General features: G+C 38.3%; 1 long non-coding RNA gene across 1 annotated transcript; it reads right to left on the bottom strand.

The window, feature by feature from the left end:
- Positions 1-10,025: 10,025 nt before the first annotated feature.
- LOC140736901 (uncharacterized) lies at positions 10,026-16,816 on the bottom strand. Its single transcript, XR_012101022.1, has 3 exons — positions 16,690-16,816; positions 14,109-14,189; positions 10,026-10,612 (listed from the first exon to the last, which is right to left on the bottom strand). It is a non-coding gene; the product is annotated as an uncharacterized lncRNA (long non-coding RNA).
- Between the last annotated feature and the right edge of the window lie 1,632 nt (positions 16,817-18,448).

Here is an 18,448-nt window from a genome sequence, read left to right as displayed (position 1 = left end):
AAGTGACCTCTTTATTAATATTTTAGTATCAGTATGTGCAGTGCCAACATTCAGTAAACCGATCCATATTCAAAGGAAACTGCAAAATAAGCATGTGTCATATTTCTCCCCTTAAACTCCACTTAACTAGAATAACTATTACTCCAATTTGGAACCAGATTTCAACACAATGCAGTCATGACAGTTAGATATTATCACACTGAAATTTTTTTTTCTTTCCTTACCTCCAGAATGCAGTGATTTATCACCATGGTTTCACTGATAATACAGCAAATGGAACTTCATAATTTGAACAGCGCACATGGTTATGAAGTGCTTTTGATACAGTAAAACAGTCCAATGGCAAACCATCACACAAAAACTGCCACTCAGCCACACAGGGAAGTCTAACAGCAGCTAACCAAAACCTTGGTCAGAGGCAAATTTTCAGGTGTGTCTTCAGAGAGAAAATAGGAATAAAGGGGATGAAAGTTTGGGAGGGAAACTTCAGAAACAGAGGAATGGCAGACAATGACATTTTCTCCTCTGATGGAATGAGTAAAATCTCACAGAGTCAGAATGAAAGAGGTTGTGATCCTGGAAGACTGTAAAGAGCATGAAAGAATACCATCAAAACATGGATGAGAATATTAAGATCAAGAAATTGCTTTATTAAAGTTTCAATTTCATTAGGTTTCGGCAATAACATTGCTTGACCCAGTTTATCTCTTCAGTAAGCCCTTAATTGAAAATAACAAAAAAGAGTGTTATTTGATATTTTATATTTATTCTTTAATTGTTCAAATGACATCAATATACCTCCTTCATAACAGTCTCCTATATATCTAATCCCTTTTTGATACCAATTATATAAAAGTTGATTATCCATTGTAAAAGGAATAAGTCTATTTTGAATCAGAGGTCTCCTTACTAATAAAGATTTCTTTATCTCATCATCAACATTTATCTTATTCCATAAATCAATCAAATGTTTTAATATAAGGGATTCTTTCTTTCCCCGTATCCATTTAGATTCCCATTTATATATAAAATCTTCTTATGTATTTTCTCCTATCTTATCTAACTCTATTCTAATCCATGCTGGTTTATCTTCGTCAAAAAAAGATGCAATAAATCTAAGTTGATTTGCTTTATAATAATTCTTAAAGTTTGGAAGTTGTAACCCTCCTAGGTCAAATTTCCATGTCAGTTATTCCAACGATATACTTGACATCTTACCTTTCCAAAGAAATTTCCTCACACATTTATTTAACTCTTGAAAAAACTTCTGCGGCAGTTGTATTGGTAATATTTGGAATAAATATTGTAATCTGGGAAATATATTCATTTTTACAGCATTAACTCTACCTACTAATGTTATTGGTAACATCATCCATTTATCAAGATTTTCTTGAATTTTTTTCAATAATGATAAATAATTTAATTTATATAAATTCTTTATATCATTATCAACTCTTATACCTAAATACTTTACACCATTTATTGGCCATCTAAATTGAGTTACTAATCGACATTGACTATAATCTCCTTTAGTAAGGGGTAAAATTTCACTTTTATCTCAGTTTATTTTATACCCTGATACTTTCCCATATTCTTCCAGTTTAAAAGATAACTTATGCAACGAATGCAATAGGTTTGTTAGATACATCAAAACATCATCAGCAAATAGATTAATCTTATATTCCTCCCGGTTAACTCTAAAACCCATAATATCTGAATCAGTTCTAATTAATTCAGCTAATGGTTCTATCGCCAATACAAACAAAAAGGAAAAATTTAAAAATTTACTTCTTATATGTATAATCTGATTCAAAAACAGACACTTAAACAGGGAATTCATAAGTCAAGACAAAAATGGGAAACAGATTTGAATATTAAAATTGATGAAACAAGTTGGTCAAGACTATGTCTTGACAGTATGACAAATACAACAAATGTTCGACTTAGAATAGTACAATATAATTTTTTACATCAATGATATATTACACCGCAAAAAATAAGTAGATTAAACCCAAACTTATCTGATCAATATTTTCGATATAATCAAGAAATTGGTACTTTCTTACATTCTACTTGGTCTTGTTTTAAAATTCAACCTTTTTGGATAAAATTAAGAGTTTTATTGGAACAAATTATTGGAACACAACTTCCAGATAACCCAATATTATTTTTACTAGGTGACATTGAAGGGATAAAACCGAAACTTAAATTGAACAAATATCAGAAAGAATTTATAAATATTGCATTGGCAGTAGCTAAAAAGGCTATTGCAGTTACTTGGAAATTGGATTCATACTTAAGTATGGATCGTTGGAATAATGAAATTTTTTGCTGTATTCCACTTGAAAAAAATTACTTATAATTTAAGGAATAAATATGACACATTTCTGAGTATTTGACACCCTTATTTACAAAAGATAGGATTATATATATAGGTGCTCCAATGATAAAGATGTTGGTCCTCTGGGGAAAGAAACAAATACATTTATTAAAGTTATTTTGAATTCCATGGAGCATGTGGGGATCTTCCGATATCCAGGCAGTCTTTTTTTTCTTCTTTCTTTTTTTTCTCTCTGTGTTTTTTTAGATAGGGATGTTATGGGGGGAGGGGTTAAGGGGAGGGGAGAAGGGCTGATATTATTCTATTATTCTATTCTATTCTATTCGATGTAACCAACTTGAAAACTTGAATTAAAGTTTTTTTTTAAATAGGAATTGCTTTATCAGGAGATGTCATAGGTCAGGCATACAGATGAGTGAAGTACATCTGAAGTACATTTTGAGTATTGTCAAGTTTCCAGAGACAGAACTATTGAGGTTTTCCATGATTCTTTGGTGGTAAGAAAGGTATAGATAAGGGATTCGGTAGCAGATAGGGTGAGGGAGGAGTAAAAAAGAGCAGTACAGTTTTATAGAGATTAATATATGTAGAGTTAGTGATGGTGCTGATATATGAACCAAAATTTATTTTAAGGATAAATTTGGTATAATTGTCCGAAAGAATTTGATTCAACTTCAGACATTTGTCATGGAGCAAAATAGAGCTGGTGTCCAGGGAGCTGGTGTTCAATGGCTTTGTTCTTCCCAATGGTTATTTGGAGGAAGTTTCTGCTCTAACACAATAAGAGGTCACACAAGTACACTGGCAATTTATTCAAGTAGAGGTGTTGGCCAATGTAATTCTGTAAGTACATTAAAAACAGAAGGGTAATTAGGGAGAGGATTAGTTCCTTTAAGAATCAATGTGGTGAATCTACAGTATATGTGGAGCCACAGAGAGATGGGCAAGGTTTTAAATGAAAACTTGCCATTCATATTTATTGTGGAGAAAGTCACGAAGGCTTGGAATTCAGGAAAGAGATCCAATTTATCCTGAAACATATGAGAATTGTGAAAGGGGAGGTGTTGAATGTTTTCAGATGAATAAAGGTGAATAAATCCCTGGGGTCATACTAATTATACGTTAGGTCATTGTGCGAAGCAAGGGAAGAATTTACTGGGGTCCTGACAAAGTTACTGAAGGGGATTGTGAGAGGAAGGATCTTAAGGATTCTCTTCAAAAGAACTCTATCAACACTATTTGTGGGAAAGCATGTCATCATGTATCACAAATTTGGTTGAGTTTTTGGAAGAGGTGACAAAGGAGATGAATGTTGGATGGTGAATACTGTCTACATGGGCTTTAAGCAAAGCTTTTGACAAGGTCCCACATAGTATGATACTCCAGAAGGTTAGGTCACATGGAACTTAAGGTGAGCTGGCCAATCGGATGCAAAGTTAGCTTGGTGTTAGGACCAGAGGGTGGTAATGGTAGGTTGCTTTTCAGATCAGAAGTTTGTGACTGTTGCTGTGTCACAGGATTCATGCTGGATGATCTGTATTAAAGAGTTGGATGCAAATGCAGTTAGCACAGTTAATAAGTTTGTGCATGACAATAACATTGGGTGGTAAAGTGATGAGTAAAGATGTAATCTAAGATTTCAATTGGATAAAGATCAACTAGGAGAGTGGGTGAAAGAATGATTGAATTTAACTCAGACAAGAGCGAAGTGTTGCATTTTGGTAAGTTAAACAGGGAAGGACTTACATAGCAAAATAGCAGGGCCCTGAAGAATGTTGTAGAACTGAGAGACCTGGGGAATAAAATACATAGTTTCTTGATTGTGGCACCACGGGTATACAAACTTGTGAAGGCATTTGGCACACTTGCCTTCAGTAGTCATGGTATTGAAATTAAGAATTGGGACATTGTGTAACAGGTGACAATACATTAATGAGATTGCACCCAAAGTACAGTGCACATTTCTGGTTATCCAGTTATTGGAAGGATGTGATTAAACCAGAAGTGATGCTGTCACAGTCCCGACCATTAATTCCCCATTCTCTCCTAATTTCCTTTGATGGTGGCACACCTGGCTTTCATCAAGACCTGCAGTATAAGAACCTCAGCTTTGCACCCACTAGTTGCCAGATCGTTGATTTTCCCATTGTGGTAATTATTGTTTCCCAGCCACTTAGGATTGTGTGTTCTAAGTTTTGCTTCAGTACCAAGATTTACCTGTGCAACTCAGTCTCTCCGAGTCAAGATAAGTTTTCTAAGTTCAACTCCAGTTCCGAGGTTTACCTGTGTAACTCCGTCTCTCCGTGTCAAGATAAGAATTCCAAGTTTACTCCAGTTCCGAGGTTTACCTGTGTTACTCCATCTCTCCGTGTCAAGGTAAGGATTCCAGGTTTACTCCAGTACCGAGGTTTACCTGTGTAACTCCGTCTCTCCATGCTAAGAAAAGTTTTGTCTGCCACTTCCCTTTCTACGCTCCGTGTCAAGATAAGTTCTGCCTGCCTCCTGCTTTCCTGCACTCCCTCCTGTTTGCCGTTCAATGCTCATGACCACGTCTGCATCCTAACTCAATCTCCATGCCTGTGTCCTGTGTTTGCGTTTGCCTCGTTCGTTGCAACAGATGCAGAAAAAAAAACACAAAAATGTCACCAGGACTAGAGGGGCTGAGTTATAAAGAGAGCCTGAACAGGCTGGGAATGTTTTCCTTGGAGCACAGAAGGCTGAAAGTTGATCTTGTAGAGGTACAATATATACAATCATGAGTGGCATAAATAAGGTGAAGGGTCAGAGTCTTAATTCCAGAGTAGGGGAGACTAAAATACTGTCTAGACCATTGATTATAAGAAAAAAATTTAAAAGGGACCTACGGGGCAGGATTTTTACACAGAGGGTAGTGGTAGAGGTGTCACAGTCCCGGCCGTTAATTCCTCATATTTTCCTAATTCCCTTACCCTGTGTTTTCCTGGGCTCCTTGATTGCGACATCTGATTCTCATCTAAACCTACAGCATAAATACCTCGGATTTGCATCCACTCATCGCCAGATCGTTGTTTCAGCCAGTGTGGTAATTCACGTTCCCGGCCGCTTAGGATTGTGTTTTCTAAGTTTAACTTCAGTACCGAGGTTTGCCTGTGTAACTCTTGTCTCTCCGTGTCAAGATAAGTATTGCCTGCCACCTGCCTATCCATTTGCCATTCAGCTCCAGCAACGCTCCGTGTCAAGATAAAGGATTGTCAGCCGCCTGCCTTTCCGTTCATTCTCCTGTTTGCCGTTCAGCCCCAGCCACGCTCACACCCTCGTCTGCATCCCAACTCAATCTCCGTGCCAGTGACCTGCATTTGGGTTCACCTGTTCTTTGCAACAAGAGGAGGCTAAAATTAGAACATGTAAAAGAAATTTGGACAGGTTCATGAAATGCTTATAGGGATATAGGACAAATAGGAAAATTGGAGCAGCTTAGGTAGGCATTGGTTGGCATTTACGATTTGGGCTGAAGTGTCTGTTCCCATGCTGTATAGCTCCATGGTTCTAAGAGAAATAAGATATGACCAACGATGGACTCTTGAAGATATCAAGAAAGCAAATCTGGGAGGGAGAAAATAATCGATTGTAGAGGATTCTCTAGCTATGGCTCAATGTATAATAATAGAACCAAGCCATGATCAAATGCAATCTCACCCATTCACAGAGATAACAAAGGAGAAGTATTAGACAATAATGGTGTGGTCAACAATCCAAACAGATAAGAAGAACAAGGAAGGATAAATTCCCTTCGTTATAGTTTTGTTGGATGGCAATACTGAAAATCTGATTGAAGGAATTCAGATACAGAATTCTGGGTAAGATAAAGATTGACTTAGTGGTATTAAAAAGTTTGGAGACTTTGGAGAGGAAAAGAAACCTGGAACTGGGTTATGGTGAAGCTGGTCCTTTGTGATAACACAGAATGGGTAATAACAAGTTGTAGTTTAAATACATACCTGATTTTCTTCTTGGAAATATTGAGGAAACACCCAAGGTGCTGTGTGATATGCACTGAGGTATTACAAGCCAGGCATTTCCCACCCTCGAAGAATTGCATCCTTTTCATTGGTTAGCATAGTCAGTGAACCTTGTTCAATAATCCAGTTGTAAACATGGTCATGTGAATATCAATCTAGATTCAGTATGAAGAATGGGAAACCTTGCTTGAGTTTCACCCCTGCTTCACTCAGATTCCACTGCTATCCTAACTGCAACATTGCACAAACCAGTTACTGAACCTAATAACTGGCATGTAGGGAATACTTCGTAAAATTACAAGCCATTTTCACAGCTCATGGATAAGCTGGTTGAATGAGTTCAGGGGCTTATCTAGGTTAAGATTTTGATCAACAAACTTTATTGCAAAAGCTTTAAATAAGATCTATGTCTGCTGTTTTAGTGCAGAAGTTGAAACAAATTGTTCAACACCTGCTTATACATGATTGTAGTACAAATATTTAAAATGTCTGTCTACTTCCCTCACTGCTTGGAATTTCCTATGATATTTGTGAGCCGACTCTCACACTTCCCCAAAGGAAGAAGAAGAATGATGCACCGATAAGAAATAAAAATAATACAATATAACATAGCAGCAGTCAGAACTCTAGAGTAATATCTCTACTAGTTAAAAATATAAATCTGATTTTTATTATGGTCACCATCAAGAGTGGGAAGACTTTAGTTCCAAATGCAAATTGTAGCCATTAAGTACAACTTTTTCATGTTTTTGACCTTGTCATTGAATCTAGTTAAATTATTCAATAGGGAGTACTTAACCAATCATTTAATTTTTACATAGGAGTCAGATATAGCAGGGGTCTATATTCAAGGTTTTTGAATTCTTAACTAAAATGTGGCTGGAACCCCCCCCCCCCCCCCAAGGAAATTGTAATAGATCTCTAATTTAAGAGATTAGAAATATAGTAAGGTTTAAATTATAAGGACAACTTGCATAGACCAGTTTTGTAATCCCTTAGGTATGGAAGATTAAGGGGTGCTTAAAGTGATTAAAGTAATTTCTGGCGTTGTTAGGGATAAACTGCTTAATCTTCCAGGCAATGTATAAAATGCATAACCTTAAATTTAGAGCAGGTGCATCTAGTTCTTGTATCGGTAAATATTTCTTCATGTAAAAGGTAACAAAAATCCAGAACTCAAGTATTATTCAGATGAAAATAATAGAGAATTTTAATACTCAGAAGCATTTTTTTTACTGAATAAATGTATGTAAGATTATTGGTTGAAGGTGGGCAGATGTAGCTAAGCAAACATGTTGACCATTTTCTAGTTGAGGGACTGGGCGTAAAATAGATTCGTAAATAGGATCAGAAATGGGCCTGTGTTCTCAAACCTGTTCTGCCATGTAATGCCATGACCAATGCTTTATTTGAAGAAATTTTCTCAGCCAAAGGTGAAGCAACATGCCAGACACTGATCAACTCAACTGCTGCAAGTACAATTTTCAATCCTCTTTGAGAGCAGAGTTTTAGTTTTGAGCAGTAATTGACCAAACTGGGGATGTTCCTCTTGGAAAATAAAGAAGATTTAAGTGAGATTCATTAAGTATTCCCACTATCCAGGTCATGACCTTTTCTCACTGCTATCATCAGACATAAGACACAGAAGCCTGAACTCCCACCCTACCAGATTCAAGGACATTAACTTTCCTACAACCTTCATGTTAGTGAACAACCTGCACAACCCTAATTCAATCTCAGCGATGGAACACAATCTTGTACTACCACGGACATGTCTCTTGCTTTGCACTGTCTTTCTTTGGCAGTCTTTTTATTCTTTCGCTGCTTCTTTAAATGTAATTTATAGTCTTTGTTTTTGTACCTACATACCCGTGATGCTGCTGGACTTCTATGTCAACACACCTGTGCATACGACAATAATCTCAACTGGATTTGATTTGACTATGAGGTACTTAGACCAGTTAAGCTGCAGGAATCTGTTTTTTCTTGCAGAGAATTCAATAACAATACTCATAGGTTTGAGATCATTGGTAGTAGGACGAGCTAAGCAAATACACGTATCTTTTTCACCCAAGGAATGAAATTTACTCCCTGAAACAGCATTTTTTGAAAGTACCTGGAGAACTACTAGAAATGGTACAATTGACACAGCAAACAACTAAGTGTTGGGATGTGGGGATAGTCTAATAGTTCTTTCTCTCTCTGAAATGAAGATAGTGGGCCAAATTACCTCTTTTGATAATTCTTCTATCAGTCACTGTATAAAAGAATCAGTACAATCAGGAAATGTTTCATGAATGTACACCATATTCTCACTATTATATAACATTGCAGCCTATGCTACCTTGGTCTCAATATTTCTTTAATTGTTCATATGAGACAAGACACACTGGCACAAACAACATTTATTACCCAACCTTTAAGATGGTGAATTTGCTTCCTACATTGTGGCAGTCAATCTGACAAGGGTGTTCCCAAGGTGCTGCCAGGTAGAGAGTACCAGGGTTTTAATCTGAGAATGGAGGAAAGAAACATGATTCCAGGTAGACACCATGCAGGTGCTTGTATCTAGAGCATATGTGTCAAACACAAGGCCCGCGGGCCATATCCGGCCCGGCATACAATTATATCCGGCCTGCGAGATCATTTTAGATAGATCTATTATTTTAATTATTAATGGCCCGGCGATATGAAGCGCTGATAACACACAAACTACAGATCCCACAATGCAGCGCAACAGCTGCCGATAGGCTACCCGGGAACATTCCCGCGTCAAGCGTCTGTTGCTGTATACAACGCTATTCTGAAGTCAAAGCTAACCCCTAACAATGGCGAAGAGAAAAGTTGATTCTGAAAAAAGAGTCTTTCAAAACCGATGGGTTGCTGAGTATATGTTTACTGACATTGCCGGTAAACCCGTGTGTCTTATTTGTGGAGCTAATGTGGCTGTAATTAAGGAATTTAATCTCAGACGGCACTACGAGACAAAACATCAGGATAAGCTGAAAAACCTGAATGCAGAGCAGAAGCTACAGAAAATAGAAGAGTTAAAGAAGAATCTGACATCTCAGCAGACGTTTTTTATCAGAGCAAAATCACAAAGTGAAGCTGCTCTTATGGGAGACACAAATGCACCAGTGCAACTTGCCTCATTTTCCCTGTTGCCAAGTAATGTTGAACCAGGTCAGCGCAATGATGTTCCCAAATGCGCACTTTGCTGATAAACTGAGCGCACTTCACACTGAGTTCGCACGGCGCTTTGGTGACTTTGAAGCACAAAAAATTAATTTCGAGCTGCTTCGCAACCCATTTGCCGTCGACGTGGAAACTGCACCTGTACAGATCCAGATGGAGCTGATAGAGCTGCAGTGTAATGGGACACTAAAGGCAAAGTACGACACTGCAGGGCCCGTACAGTTTATTCGCTCCATTCCTGAGTCAATGCCTCAGCTCCGTCTACATGCGGCTCGAACCTTGTGTATGTTTGGTAGCACATATCTGTGTGAGAAGCTTTTCTCAGTGATGAAGATTAACAAAACATCACACAGGAGTCGTCTCACTGATGAACACCTGCAGTCCATCCTGAGAATCTCCACAACACAGAACCTTACACCAAATCTAAACGAACTTATTGCCAAGAAAAGATGCCAAGCATCCAGCTCTGACAAAACGGCATAAGAGCAAAGAAAACTGAGTGTTTTGATTTGTTGTTGTTTTAACTTTTGCTGAAAAGCACAAATTTTATTTATATTTTCAGGGTTTTTTTGCAGCATGCTCATATTTCTAACTTGTTTAATACTGACAGGAGATATTTTTATGGAGAGCAAAATATTTAAGTTATTTAAAGTTTTAGTTTATTTTTTCTGGAATAATATTCCTGTCTGTTTTTATTCATATTTATGTTCAAAATATGTTTAGTTTTAGTGTGTTCAATAAATGTTTATCCTGTTCGGCCCGCGACCTAAAGTGTGCTTTGAGTTTTGGCCCCATGTGCAATTGAGTTCGACACCTCTGATCTAGAGCATCACAATGGATGCAAGGTTCAACCAAAATGTCCATGATTTCCTTTCTTCCGTAGATACTGCTGAGTTCCTCCAGCAGATTGTTGAGATAATTCCATGTCAATGTAGTGCGTGATGTAGAGGGGGAGCTTGCAATTGTGGTGTTTCTCTTTACAGATGCTACCACGTTTGCTGAGTATTTCCAACATCAGTACTTATTTCATATTTAAAGCAACTGCAATTTTCCTTTGATTGTGTCTGCTTCCATGTTCCTGCAGGAAAGAAAATTAATGGATTCACAAATTCAGCAGCTCCAGCCGAGACATGACTATTTAATATAAAAACCTCATTAGATTGATTCAGCAAACTTCCACACATAATTGGCACAGCCCAATGAGAAGCTGATTGCATGAACTTGTAATTAAAGCTATAATTGCCATGTACATGAATAGAACATTGAACTGTACAGGACAGTAACAGGCCTTTTGGCCCACAAAGTAGTACCGAACAAATTAAATTATTGATCAAATGGCTAACTAAACCAAATTCTTCTGCATGCACAATGTTCATATCCTTCCATTTTCTTCATATTCATGTGCCTATCTAAATGTCTCTTCAAAGTCCTAATGCTTATGTTTCCACCATCATCCAGGCACCCACCACTTTCTGTGTAAAAAAATTTGCCCCTCACAACTGCTTTGAAATTACCACCTCTCACGTTAAATGCTTTGACATTAGTCATTTCAAAGCTTGTTAAGAGATACTGCCTGTCTATCTATGCATTTCTTAATTGTAAAAAACCTCTAGCTGATCTTCTCTCAACTTCTGTCGCGCCAGAGAAAATAACCCAAGTATGTCCAACATCTCATTATGCACGTGCTCTCTAATCTAGAAAACAACCATTTGCACCCTCTCCAAAACCACTAAAATCTACATAGACAACATCCACAGCTATACTTTCATCAATCACCGTTGTCACCTTGTTAAAAAACTAAATCAAGTTAGTATGGCACAACTTGCCCCATACAAAGCCATGCTGGCTCTCCGTAATTTGGCCACAGTTTTCCAATTGCTCATAAATGATATCCCTAAGAATTCCCTTCAATAACTTCTCTACCACTGACATGATACTCACCAGTGTATAGCTTCCAGGATTATCCCTTGTTCTCTTCTTGAATAATGTAACAGCTTCAGCTACTCACCAGTCCTTCGGGACCTCACTTGTGGTTAGTGAGGACACAACGATATTGGTCAAGGACCCAGCAGTTCTTCTTTTGCCTCTCTCAATAACCTGGGGTATATACCATCAAGCCCTGGGGACAAATCCACTTTAATGCTTTTCAGGAGACCCATCACTATCATCTCCTTTACCTTGAAGTGACCTAGTATACAATACACTCAGCACTGATCTCCCTATCCTCCATGTCCTTCTCCTTGGAGAATACTGATCTAAGGTGCTCATTGAGGACCTCACCCACATCCTCCACATCCAAGCAAATATCCCTTCCTTTATCCTTGAGTGGCCCTACCCTCTCCCTAATTATTCTCTTCCTCTTGATGTATGTACAAAAACCCTCAAGATTCAATTTAATCCTTCTTGCCAAGGACTTTTCATAGCTCCTCCTGGCTTTCTTAATTCCCTTCTTGGGTTCTTTTTTGGCTTCTTTATAATGCTCAAGGACTTTGTTTGCTTCTAGATTCTGAAGCTTTACATTGTTGTCCTTTTTCTTCCTGACATCCAAGGTTTTCTTTCCTTGCCCTCCTTGTCCTTTGTTCTTAGTAGAACATAAGTACCTGTCCTATACTCTATGCAGATTGTCTTTGAACACCCTTCACATGTCTGATGAGGACTTGTCCAAAAACAGCAGTTCCAAATTAAATCTCCCTAGTTCCTACCTAATGCTATTGTAGTTTGTCCTACTCCAGTTTAATACTTTCCAACAAGGTCCATATTTATCCTTATCTATAGCTATCTCATAACATAAGGAATTGTGGTCACAGTTCACTAACTGCTCACCCGCTGAAAGGTTGGCCACCTGGCCAGGCTCATTATCCAACAGAGGTTTCAGTACAACAACTCCTCTGGCACTGAGTCTGCCTCTGTGGCACAGATGGGAAGGGGGAAGGTGATGGAGGATTCATCAGTTAGGGGAACGGACAAGAGGTTCTGTGGGTGAGAATGAGATTCCCAAATAGCTTTGTGCCTCCCGGGAGCCAGGGTCCGGGATATCTCAGAACGAGTCCTCAGTATTCTCAAGTGGGAGGGTGAACAGCCAGAGGTCATGGTCCATGTAGGTACCAATGACATGGGTAGGACAACTGACGAAGTTCTGCATAGGATGTTCAGGGAGTTAGGTGCTATGTTAAAGGGCAGGACCTCCAGGATTGTGATCTCAGGATTGCTACCCACACCATGTGCTGGTGAGGACAGAACTAGGAAGATTATATGGTTTAATATGAGGTGAAGAAGTTGCTGTCGGAAGGAGGGAGTAAGACTTTTGGATCATTGGTCTCTCTTCCAGGGAAGGTGGGACCTGCACAAAGAGATGGTTTGAACTGGAGTTGGACTAATATCCTAGTAGGTGCTTTCTCAATTATCTTTCTTTGTATCATATTATTATTGTATGTTTATTTTTGCACTGTATCAATGTTCTTCATTTTGATCTGGGTTTTTTTTAATCTGTAGCTATGTAGAAAGTGTATAAAAAAACTAATATAAAAAAAAAATCCTAGTAGGAAAGTTTGTTAAAGCTGCACAGTGGCATTTAAACTAGAGTTGCAAGGGGATGGGATCGGGATGCCAGAACAGTTTGTGGAGAGGTTGTAGAGGCAGATAGATGTTGGAAAGACCTCAGACAAAGTTAAGAATCAAAAGGTTGGGCATGGTGCGACAAAATCATAAAGGGTGAATACAGGACTGAAGGTGTTGTATCTGAACACACACAGTATACGGAATAAAATACACTTTGTAGATGAACTTGCATCAGCAGGTGTGATGTTATGGCCATCACCGAATCATTGCTGAAAGGTTACTCTAGGAGCTTAATGTCCAAGAATATACATTGTATTGAAAGGATGGGCAAGAAGTCTGAGGGGCTGGCATTGCTCTGATAGTAAAACATGAAATGATTAGAAAGAGGTGACACAGGGTCGGAAGGTGTTGAACAATTGTGGATAGAGCTAAGGAACTGCAAGGGTAAAAAGACCCTGATGGGAGTTGTATACAGACCTCCAAACAATATTAAGGATGTTGCCTACAAATTACAACAGGAGATAGAAAATGCATGCCAAAAGGGCAATGTTACTATAGTCATGTGGGACTTCAATATGCAGGTAGATTGGGAAAATCGGGTTGGTACTGGATTACAGGAGAGGGAATTTCTAGAGTGCCTACGAGATGGATTTTCAGAGCAGCTCATGGTTGAGACCACTAGATCAGCTATTCTGGAATAGTTGTTCTGCAATGAACCAGAAGTGAATAGAGAGCTTCAGGTAACAGAACCCTTCGGGCCAAGTGATCATAATATAATTAAATTGATCCTGAATCTTGAGAAAGAAAAGCTAGAGTCAGTTGTATCAGTTTTACAGTGGAGTAAAGGGAATTACAAAGGCAAGTGAGAGGAGTGGGCCAGAATTGATTGGAAACTGGCAGGGATGATGGCAGAGCAGCAATGGCTGGAATTTGGTGATGATTTGACGTGTCATATTGAAGGGGTAAATATGCAATCAATTATTTTGTGTTTAATATTTGTAATTAATTGTGATCACCTTGTAGAGATTTGTTTTCACGTTGATACGAAAGTCTTTTTCTGTTGATCAGTGTCAAAAAATGCCAATGTTGATTCAATGCTGTAAAACAACAAAACATGAAAACTTCCAAGAGGGATGCATACTTTTGATGCCCTTACATTTCCATGAACAATTCTTTAAATATATCTTTATAATTTTTCAGAAATCTATTCAACAATACAAAGACAAGATTCTTCAGAAATGTTGAAAGTATGTTAGGATGATATGATATCAGGTTGGTTAAGATACATTCAATCTTAAGTATTCAACTCGTTTGGTCTAAGCTGGATTGCAGAAGGAAGTCCATCCTTCCCACCTGTCTTTTATTTCCCTGCAACCTGAAACTCAGTTTTTCCCACATGTGGGAAATAGAAAGTACATGCCAATAGAGCAGTGTTACAATAACCATGGGGGATTTCAATATGCAGGTAGATTGGAAAAATCAGATTGGTGCTGGATTCCAGGAAAGATAATTTCTAGAACACCTGCAAGATGGCTTTTTAGAGCAGCTCGTGGTTGAGCCCACTAGGGGTTCAGCTTTTCTAGAGTAGGTGTTGCGCAATGAACCACAGTTGAGAGATTAAGGCAAAAGAACCCTTAAGGGTAAGTGTTCATAATTTGATGAATTCACCCTGAAATTTGAGGAGGAGAATCTAAAGTCAGAGATATCAATACTACAGTGGAGTAAAGGAAATTACAGAGGGATGAGAGAGGAGTTGACCAGAATTGATTGGAAAAGAACACTGGCAAGGATGATAACAGAGCTCAATGGCTGGAATTTCTAGAAGCAATTCGGAAGGCACTGGATATATACATCCTAAAGATGATGAAGTATCTAATGAAAAGATGACATGACCATGGTTAACAAGAGAAGTAAAAGACAACATAAAAGCCAAAGAGAGGGCATATAATAGAGCAAAGATTAGTGGGAATTTAGAGGATTGAGAAACTTTTAAAAACCAACAGAAGGCATCTAAAAAGTCAATAAAAAGATAAAGATGGAATACAAAAGTAAGCTAGCCAATAATATTAAAGAGGATACCAAAAGTTTCTTCAGGTACACAAAGTGTGAAAGAGAGTGGCTACTGGGCCACTGGAAAAAGATGCTGGAGAGGTAGAAATGGGGGACAACGAAATAGACGATGAACTGAATAAGTCTTTTGCATCAGTCTTCAGAATGGAAGACACTAGCAGTATGGTGGAAGTTCCAGGTGTTGGGGGCTTGAAGTGTGTGAAGTTACCATAAGTAGACTGAAAGTTCTTGGGAAACTGAAAGGTCTGAAGGTAGATAAAGCACTTGGACCAGATGGTGTACACCCCAGAGTTCTCAAAGAGGTGGCTGAAGAGATCGTGGAGGCATTAATAATGATCTTTCAAAAATCACCAGATTCTGGAATGGTTTCAGAAGACTGGAAAATCGCAAATGTCACTCCACTCTTCAAGAAGGTAGAAAGCCAGAAGAAAGGAAACTATAGGCCAGTTAGTCTGACCTCAGTGGTTGGGAAAATGTTGGAGCCATTGCTGTGCTTTCTTTGTAATTGCATCAATATGTTGAGCTCAGAATAGATCTTCAGAGGTTTTGACACACAGGAACTTGAAATTCACCCTTTCCACCACTGATTCTTTGATGAAGACTGTTCCATGAGCAATCAATTCCTTGGTCTTGCTGACATTGAGTGCAATGTTGTTGTTGCCGCACCACTCAACCAGCTGATCCATCTTGCTCCTGTGCGCCTTCTCATCGCCATCTGAAAATTTTTAGATGGTGCTTGTGCTGTGCCTCAGGTGTAGAGAAAGTGAAGCAATGAGCTAAGCACGCATCCTTGATTGTCAGTGAGGAGGAAACCTGACCATCAAAATCCTGGTATGTTAAGCACCCATTCCTGTCCCTATCTCAATCAAGTCACCATAATGGCCACAACATTATAGTTCCATGAACTGATCAGTACCTTTACTGATAATACTTCTGGCATTAAAATACATACTATATATTTTAAACTATCTGTCCCATCATACCTATTATTTTCCTCCTGCCCGGTTTTACTGGCCTGATATCTACATTTCTCTCAGTCCCTCAAATGACTTCATGTTTTATGCTGAGAGGAAGAGTCATCATCTGTGGTCTGCAGAGGCACAGTCTTTTGAGAAAGAGGATCAACTATTGAACATATGAGATCAAGCTTTAGGTTTTTAGTGAAATGAACCATCAGGATCGGATAAAGGACTTGGGAGATAGAAGTTAAGATTTTCAGGGCTGTGTAAAAAAGATACTAGACAGAGTTATACCATAGCATCTTTGGGTTCTGAATTTTACTGTGCACTCCTGCTAAGCCCTGAGAGCTATGCTGCTGGAGAATTATTATATGGTCTACCTTCTTGTTGCGTCTGTGCACAACTACATATATATTAAGTAAAAGCACAGACACGGAGATGGCTCTAACTGGTGTATTCACATTGCAGAGAGAGCGAGAGGGAACAATGCATACGAGCAAACAACAGATCAATACATAGTGCTAAGTGGGGGGGGGGGGTCATTGCTCTAAAAGAAATAGATCCATACATTACACTTTTCTTTGTCACTGGCTCATTGTACAGGACATCGTTCACTGATCAGTGTGAATCCAAGCCTTCTTCCTTGTCAACACATGCAGAATGACGGAGGAACTCAATGGGTCAGGCAGCATCTGTGGAGGGAAATAAGCAGTCAACATTTCAGGTTGAGACCCTTCTCAGCCCGAAACATAAATAAGTGCCAACTCACCTGCTGTTCCTCCAGCATTTTATGTGTGTTGCTCATCTCTTGTGTCTCCTTCTTTGTCATCAGGCAATTGATGAGAAAACAGCATCCCCCCCCCCCACTTTAAGTGCACTCGACTAAGGGAATTCATGCTTCCATTGGCATAGAGCTGATCATGCACTGTTTGATTAATCTAGCAGCTCAACAAATGTTAATGACCCTTGATCATGAAAATCATTCAAGTTTACCACTAATTTTATTGAGTTTTGAACATGTCGCATAAAAATATAGAACTCACCTAGAGTATTTTTTATTTCAAGTGGGGTTGTTCTGACTGCATGTTGTGCAGTCTACTCATTTCAGAGAATTCAATTTCTGTGGATATATTAATTCCATTCAGTCAGCAGAAATGCAAGAATCGAGTAATTTCACTCTTAACTTGAATAAAGCTAGATCAACTCAAAAGACTAAGTCCAGTAAAAATTATCTTATAGCATTCAAAATTTTTAGTTTATTTCAGAAAGCAGTAAATGTGTTCGCCTCTGAATGAAAGAGTGTGTGTGTATGTGTTTATTTATCAAAGAGGATAATCTTTTCCTCTTTGCTAAGCACACACATGCACACACACTCTCTCATGTGAAATGATGGTTCAATACACTAGTTCCTTGTACTTTCTGATTTTGTGCTGTGAGCCCCAGCAGACATGATAATTTGAGAGGCAAAGACCATGAAAATTCACAGCCAGCAGAAACTGAATTCTGACCTTTGATCATTCCAGCAACAAACCCATGCATGCTTAAAGAAGAGCATTTCTATTTCATGGGATCAGCAGCCATCAATGGCAATATGGGGATAATTCCTATTTAATAGGGCCAAACAAAGATTTATAAATTTAAAAATAGTCCTGTTTTTCTTTGAAAGCCCAATGGTTTTTCATTTACGACTTCAAGGAATCCACTTGCTATTAACTTTTTCTGTGTTCTGGCTTCCAGGAATACATATTTCCTGTTTTAGCAGGAGATATGTATGTTTGCAGCCCAGAGAATACTTTGCAATAGACTTTATTAACCCTTGACAACATTGGATTTGTGAGAGGTTGACAGATAGAATGGATTTACAACCTGACTAGGAACCTCCAAGGTCAACAGAAACAAACTTTACCAATTTTTTGGTAAATTTATTAGATATACCAAAAGAATTCATAGCTAATGTCTTTTCTTTCCTCACACTGACATTTTAAAAAAAATATCCAAGTTGATTTTGAACCTGCGGAAAAGCTTTTAATTATTTCATTTGGGTCTCAGTGAGAGGGAATGTAAACATTCTAATTAAAGGCATTGTGAGTCAGAAGTATATAGGGAAAAAACAACAAGAGGAACAAATAATGTTTCCATGAGATAATTGGATGGAAGGAGAAAACAGCATAAAGGAAAGGGCTTTTCCTCACTGCCAAACATATTCTTTTTAATTAAATAATAAACAAAAGGTAGAACAAGGTTCAGAGAGAATAGCAAATGGGATTAAGTCAGATGGGAATCCTGGTCTGCCTGCTTCCATACTATATGACTCTATGACTCTAATA

The sequence above is a fragment of the Hemitrygon akajei genome, chromosome 12 (genome assembly GCF_048418815.1).
Source record: "Hemitrygon akajei chromosome 12, sHemAka1.3, whole genome shotgun sequence".
Taxonomy (NCBI): domain Eukaryota; kingdom Metazoa; phylum Chordata; class Chondrichthyes; order Myliobatiformes; family Dasyatidae; genus Hemitrygon; species Hemitrygon akajei.
The sequence above is the reverse complement of the archived record's forward strand: the minus strand, read 5'-3'. Positions and strand labels throughout refer to the sequence as shown.